Here is a 6,906-nt window from a genome sequence, read left to right as displayed (position 1 = left end):
TCAGTGGATCCCTCACCCAGTCAGTGGATCTCCCAGCTGGTCAGTGGATTCCCCACCCAGTCACTGGATCCCTCATCTGGTTGCTGGCTGCCTCCTTCACCCTATTTTTCACCACTGGAGTGCCACCCCCTGGACTTGGGGCGCCTGCTGATGCCCTTGTTTGCCGTCCAGCTTCAGGAGGTATCTGCACAGGGGAGGTGCGGGTCTGCTCTGCTCTTTAAATTGCCAGCATCCAGACCACCAGGGCGACCAGCAGGTGCTCAGTAGTTGCCAAATGAGTGAAAGAAAGCAACTTTGCTGAACCAGAAACTGATTTCATAGACTTATGAGTTTCTAGGTACTGACTTGTGAGGAGGTTTTTCTAAATTCTAATTTTTAATGAATTCTCCTGGATTTTCCGGTATGTAATCATATCATCTACAAGCAGGGACCATTCTGCTGGATCCCCCTCTTCTTCATCTGTTTACATCTCTGGTGTAATTCTGGACACCAGGGTGGCAGGGACCTGCTTGCCTGGCTCCTTCCTCCAGGAATACATCCCATCATATCAAGGATGTGCCACCTGTTCTGATTCTACTTAGAAGTTTTGGTTACATCAAAAAGGAGGGATAACACCCTGAAACACCTCTTTGGCATCTCATGGGCTGACGGTTTCTCTGGGCTTCTTGATGTAGGGGTTATGTTAATGGGTTTCCTAGAACTGGTCCATCTTTGCACCTTTACCTTTCAGCCCCCAAATCACTCTGTGGTGGATGCTGGAGGCAGGACCCCTCCTCTCCAGGAGCCGAGAAACCCCCACCCACCTGCAGCCTCGCAGGCTTCCCAGGGAGGACTCAGGATGGCTTCTTGCTTCTGAATCAAACAAATGAAGAATGTGATTCAATTAGAGGCCGCACAGTATAAACCCAGATGGATTTATATTCAGCCAGGCAGACATGTGGGGCGAGGGGAACTTCCTTCACTGCGGGGTGGGAAGCTGGCTTTGAAGTCCGGGGCCGGGCCCCCCGCACTGTCGTCACCTCCCCCAGATGCCCCCCAGATGGTTCCCACCAGATATTTCAAGCTTCAGTGGAGAACAAAGCTCCCAAATGTTCATCTGGAAGCCCCTGGCTCTTTGCTATGCTGCCTGCAAGGACAGAAGCTGTTGTCCCCATTTCTTCGCTTCTGAGTGGGTTGACTGCATCTCCAAGCCCGCAAAGTGACTCTGAAGAATAGATAAAATTGATGAGGAGGTGAATGTACTGAATCTGTGTCTCCAAACCAGTCTCTAGAGAGCATTGAACAGAGAAACAAGATCCCCTTTGTTATAATTCTCTATGGCTTCCCTTGGGCAGGAAGATAAGCCGGGAGGAGGATGCTGTATGATTTCTTGGTTGAGAAGGATGGACGTGTGTGGGACCAAGCTCATCGGGAGGGACTGCCTGCCACCCTGCAGCCCACCCAGCACTGAGCTGTCCTGTCTGCACTCTGGTCCCTGCATCCACTCTGCTCCTGGGTGGGTACTAAACGCTGGTCCCCGCGTCTACTCCGCTCCTGGTGGGTGCTGGCTGTCCGATAAGGCTGCTGTGTTCAGAGCCGGGAGCCAGGGATCTAGATCACTGCTCTTCGAGGACAGGGACAGAGCAGACTGTGTCTTTCTCTCCCACACCTGCATCTTTGGGACATTTATCATGTCCTCTGTTTTGCTTGGGTCTGGTCTTTTTCTTTTCTTCTTCTTTAACTATTGAACCTACTTTGTATTTATTCTAGGATTGAGCAAAAGAGCAAATAGGTAACGAGAACCATGTTTCTCACAGTTGGAAAAGATGTGAATAAGCTGAGGGTTTGGCTGGAGCATGCCCTGCAGTGCGGGGTTGGCTTCTGAGATCCGAGAACAAAGTTACATCTTTGGTACACAGGCACAAAGTTAGATACTTGCGGGCAGAAACTTGGTAGGTGACATAGAATTCACCGCACACAAGGATGGACTATTTAACAAAAGCAGCGGGGACAGATGGTTATCCATATGAAAACAAAAATCATGGCCTGTTTCATATGCAAAAAAAAACGAATTTCAGTTGTGTTAACACTTAAATGTGAATTAAAAAAAAACATTGGAAAAGATTATAACAGCACATCATTATGTCCTTTGGAGAGAAATTTTTTTTTTTAAAATCAAGACACAGAAAAACACAAGCAATCTATTAAAAAGTGGCTCAGCTGGTAAAGAATCTGCCTGCAATACGGGAGACCTGGGTTTGATCCCTGTGTTGGGAAGATCCCCTGGAGAAGGGAAAGGCTCCCCACTCTAGTATTCTGGCCTGGAGAATTCCATGGACTGTGTAGACCGTGGGGTTGCAAAGAGTCAGACACGACTGAGCGACTTTCAGGGTTTCCCTGATAGCTCAGTTGGTAAAGAATCCGCCTGCAATACAGGACACCCCAGTTTGATTCCTGGGTCGGGAAGATCACCTGGAGAAGCCAGAGGCTACCTGCTCCAGTTTTCTTGGGCTTTCCTTGTGGCTCAGCTGGTAAAGAATCCACCTGCAATATGGGAGACCCGGGTTTGATCCCAGGGTTGGGAAGATCCCTTGGAGAAGGGAAAGTCTACCCACTCCAGTGTTCTGGCCTGGAGAATTCCATGGACTGCATAGTCCTTCGGATTGCAAAGAGTCAGATACGACTAAGCGACTTTCACAATACATTTGATCCCAATAAAATGAGAAATTTGAATCATCAAAAGATACTAAAAAAATGAAAATCAAGTTAGTCTGGAAGAAAATGACTGTGACACACTGAAGTAGCGAAGGACGAGCATCCAGCATGTGTAGAAACCACTGGGTCTGACCTTCCTAGGAGGACAGTGTGTTCCACAGGACAGCCTGTGTTGGGTGGGAGCTGCTCTGGGAGGGAAGTGGGGAGGTCAGGTGGTGGGGGATTGATGACTGGTTGTGGGTGGCAGAGCTTACAATAGTAAGAAAGCCAGGGCAAGTCCAGGGCCTGCAGAGCGCTTAGATGATGAGGCTTCTGAACAGCAGAAAGGGCCAGGCCCCGAGGGGGTCCTGAAACAGTCTTTAAGGGACAGCAAGTCAGGAGACCGCCCTCCAGGGAAAGGGACCGTCCTAGATGAGCAGAAACAGAAAGTCTTGAAACATCATTTGGACTCAGGTCTTTTGTATTCCTTTGTTCCCTTTAACTGAAGGAATATTAGGTTGCTTCTGAAAAGGAAGAAGAAATTCGCTCAAATGTGTATTGTTTTTTCCTATTAATTATGCTTTTCTAAAAGTTAAAGCATCCTGACCTGGCCTCAGATTCCCGCCCCCGCCCCACATCTTGCCCGCTTCCTCCCCATCCCCCCTAGAAGGCCAGCTGCTGCAACCAGGGGTCTGCTTGGTGGGGGCAGAGCAGGGGGAGGCTGGAGCCTGTGGATACCACTTTTCTCATTGGGTTTTTTTGTGTGTGGCTTAGATGGTAAAGAATCTGCCTGCAATGCAGGAGACACAGGTTCAGTCCCTGGATTGGGAAGGTCTCCTGGAGAAGGGAATGGCTACCTACTCCAGTATTTTTCCCTGGAGAATTCCATGGACAGAGGAGCCTGCTGGACTATAGTTCATGGGTTTGCAAAGAGTTGGACTCAACAGAGTGACTAACACTGCTTTACAAAGATTAGGAGAAACAAATAATTTCCTTTAAAAAATTGGTTCTGTGGCTTGTTTTCTTCTCTAGACCTTTGGAAAAAAATTCAGTGGTATTGTGTGAAGGGGAAAAAAAAAGTTAATAAAACTCTTCCCAGCTTTCATTATTTTTATATCCAGGAGGGAGTGGAAAAATCAGCTTTTCAGGATCACTGACCCTGTGGCAGTTTGGGCGTGCTCCTGTCTGTGTTTAGAAAGCCTGTCAAGACTGATTGAATTATCTAATTAAAATAATGGCCACAAAGGGCCTGTTTACTTTGGCCCAGGCAAGGTCAGCCCAGCCAGCCCCTCCCTGGTCCTGCCTGTCCTCCCTGTCCTTCGAGGGTCCCTTCCCCTCAGGCCCCCCAAAGGACTCAGCTCTGAATAAACATGTGAGGGTGGGACCCACATCCACCGATGGGGTTAGGACTCACTCCAGTGGGGTGGAGGCAGTGCTTTAGGTCACTGGGACCTTGTCCTTGTCAGGATCTATTCACTGCAGAGAGGCACCCTATGAAAAATGGAGACAATCATGACATTTATTATTTATTTATTTACTTATTTTAAAAATTTTAACTGAAGTATCATTGATTTATAATGTGTTAATTACTGATACACAGCAAAGTGACTCAGTTATACATACATATACATACACCTTTTTTTAAAATTGGGGTATTATTGCTTTATAATGTCATGTTAACTGAAAAAGCTGACTTAAACTCAACATTCAAAAAACTAAGATCATGGCATCTGGCTCCATCACTTACTTCATGGCAAATAGATGGGGAAAAGTGGAAACAGTGACAGATTTTATTTTCCTGGGCTCCAAAATCACTGTGGATGGTGACTGCAGACACATAATTAAAAGACGCTTGCTCCTTGGAAGAAAAGCTAGGACAAACCCTGATAGCATATTAAAAAGCAGAGACATCACTTTGCTGAAAAAGTCCCTATTGTCAAAGCTATGGTTTTTCCAGTAGTCATGTATGGATGTGAGAGTTGGACTGTAGAGAAGGTTGAGTGCCTAAGAATTGATGCTTCAAATTATGATGCTGGAGAAGATTCTTGAGAGTCCCTTGGACAGCAAGGAGATCAAATCAGTCAGTCCTAAAGGAAATCATCCCTGAATATTCATTGGAAGGACTGATGCTGAAGCTGAAGCTCCAATACTTTGGTCATCTGATGTGAAGAGCTGATTTATTGGAAAAGACCTTGGTGCTGGGAAAGACTGAAGGCAAAAGGAGAGGGGGGACCAGAGAATGAGATGGTTGGATGGCTTCACTGACTTAATAGACATGAGTTTAAGCAAACTCTGGGCGATAGTAAAGGACAGGGAAGCCTGGCATGCTGCAGACTATGGGGTTGCAGAGTCAGAAATGACTTGCTGTTGAACAACAATAACGGAACCCAGTCTCCAGAGCCAGGCTTCTAAGAAAAGACTCCTATTTTCCCAAGCACTTTGCAGATGGAAACCTTTGGAAAACCAGGTCTTACATGTAGATGCTTAAAAAACCTCCCTCTGTGTGGCAATGGCTTATTCTTACCTCAGGCAGTCCATAGTTCATAAATAAAAGGCATGATCACTGATTCAATCAAGTAGCCTCAAAGGTGAGCAGATGCAGTTAGACATGAAAATATACATTATATCGCAATGTTTGATTTTTACTCGTTGCTACTAATATAAAAGTTCTGTCACTGATGGTTACTCTCAAAATTACACTGGAAGTTAATTTCATTTTGAAATAATTAAGGGTGGTTTTATATAACATCTCTTAAAGTATTGGAGGGCAGGGAGAATGAATTAAAACAAACAACACCTAGAAATACTCAGGTTGGTCTAAATGATCAGAAAGATGGAGCAGCATTGGTTCCTTTGGTCTAAAGCCACACAGATACGTGCAGTTTCTGAGGATTAAGAAATACAAATCCATACACTCCACAAATTCCACTGAGGTTGAACCTCACCTCATAAATAGACATAAGGCTTTTAAAACTGATGCTCGGACATTCCAGCTACATGTGATAAACCCTCACTGCCCATGGCTCTCCGAGTCTAGTGGGCATTAAGGGAAAAGCCCCGCCTGCTTGGGTTGCCCATCACAAAATCCATCTTCCCCGCAATGAGGGGAGGCAGACCCCCCCAACAAATCTTCCCTCCTTCTAGTGAGGCCTTGAAACAACTGCCCCCTGGAGAGCACAGTAAGGCCCTGATGGCCTGGGAGGACTCAGAACTTTCTGGTCTGAGGGGAGAGTTTAAGCGGATAAGACCCTAAACTCCTGACCCCCATTATCACTCACTGTCTTGCTGTGAGTCCACGCACAGCCAGCCTGGAGTGTTCCCAGGTGGGAATCTGCTTCCCTAACCCCACCCCTGCAACCCCTCCTCCTGCCCCCCTGCTACCCTCCCCCCTCCCATCGCCCCTCCTTCCATCCCCCTCCTCCTGCCCCCCACTCCCCATCCCACTCCCATCCCCCCTCCTGCCATCCGCCTCCTCCTGCCCCCCACTCCCCTCCCTCCTTCCATCCCCCCTCCTTCCATCCCCCTCCTCCTGCCCCCCACTCCCCTCCCTCCTTCCATCCCCCTCCTCCTGCCCCCCACTCCCTATCCCCCTCCCGTCTCCCCTCCTGCCATCCCTCTCCTCCTGCCCTCCATCCCCCCTCCTGTCCCCTCTCCTGCCATCCCCCTCCTCTTGCCCTCCCCATCCCTCTCCTCCCGTCCACTCACTCTCTCAAGCCTTTCCGGTGGGATGAAGCTCTGCTTAGGACATGAAGGAGCCATGTAGTGACCCAAGCAGACGTCCCCAGGCCACTTGCATGAGGTGGTGGGGGGGATGGAGATGGGAGGAGAGTGCGGGCCAGGGCACCACAGGGGACATGACTGGGATGAGGAGCAAAGCCTGCAGAGACTGGAGCAGGACTGGGCAAGGTGCCTGCCCCTCTGAGCTTCTTGGTCGTGACATGAGGTGACTGGCTTCCTTGGTCCTGGAGAACAGGGACCTCAGCTCCAGCAGCGAGTGCCCTAGGGACCTCAGGGAATCGTTTTCCCTCCGCAGGACTCAGGCTCCTTCTCTGTCAACAGATGGAACAGAATCCATAACCTTCGAGGTTTCTGCCGGTTCTGCCCCTCTGTGTACCCCATCCTGACCCAGGCCAACCTGAAGAGCCTCCTTCCTTGGTTTCTTACTCAAGGAGGGACGGAGGGTGGGCCCCGACTTACACGTACAGCTGCACAGTCTAACTGCGCACGGAAGCT

The sequence above is a fragment of the Oryx dammah genome, unplaced genomic scaffold, assembly GCF_014754425.2.
Source record: "Oryx dammah isolate SB20612 unplaced genomic scaffold, SCBI_Odam_1.1 HiC_scaffold_22, whole genome shotgun sequence".
Lineage (NCBI taxonomy): Eukaryota > Metazoa > Chordata > Mammalia > Artiodactyla > Bovidae > Oryx > Oryx dammah.
The sequence above is the reverse complement of the archived record's forward strand: the minus strand, read 5'-3'. Positions refer to the sequence as shown.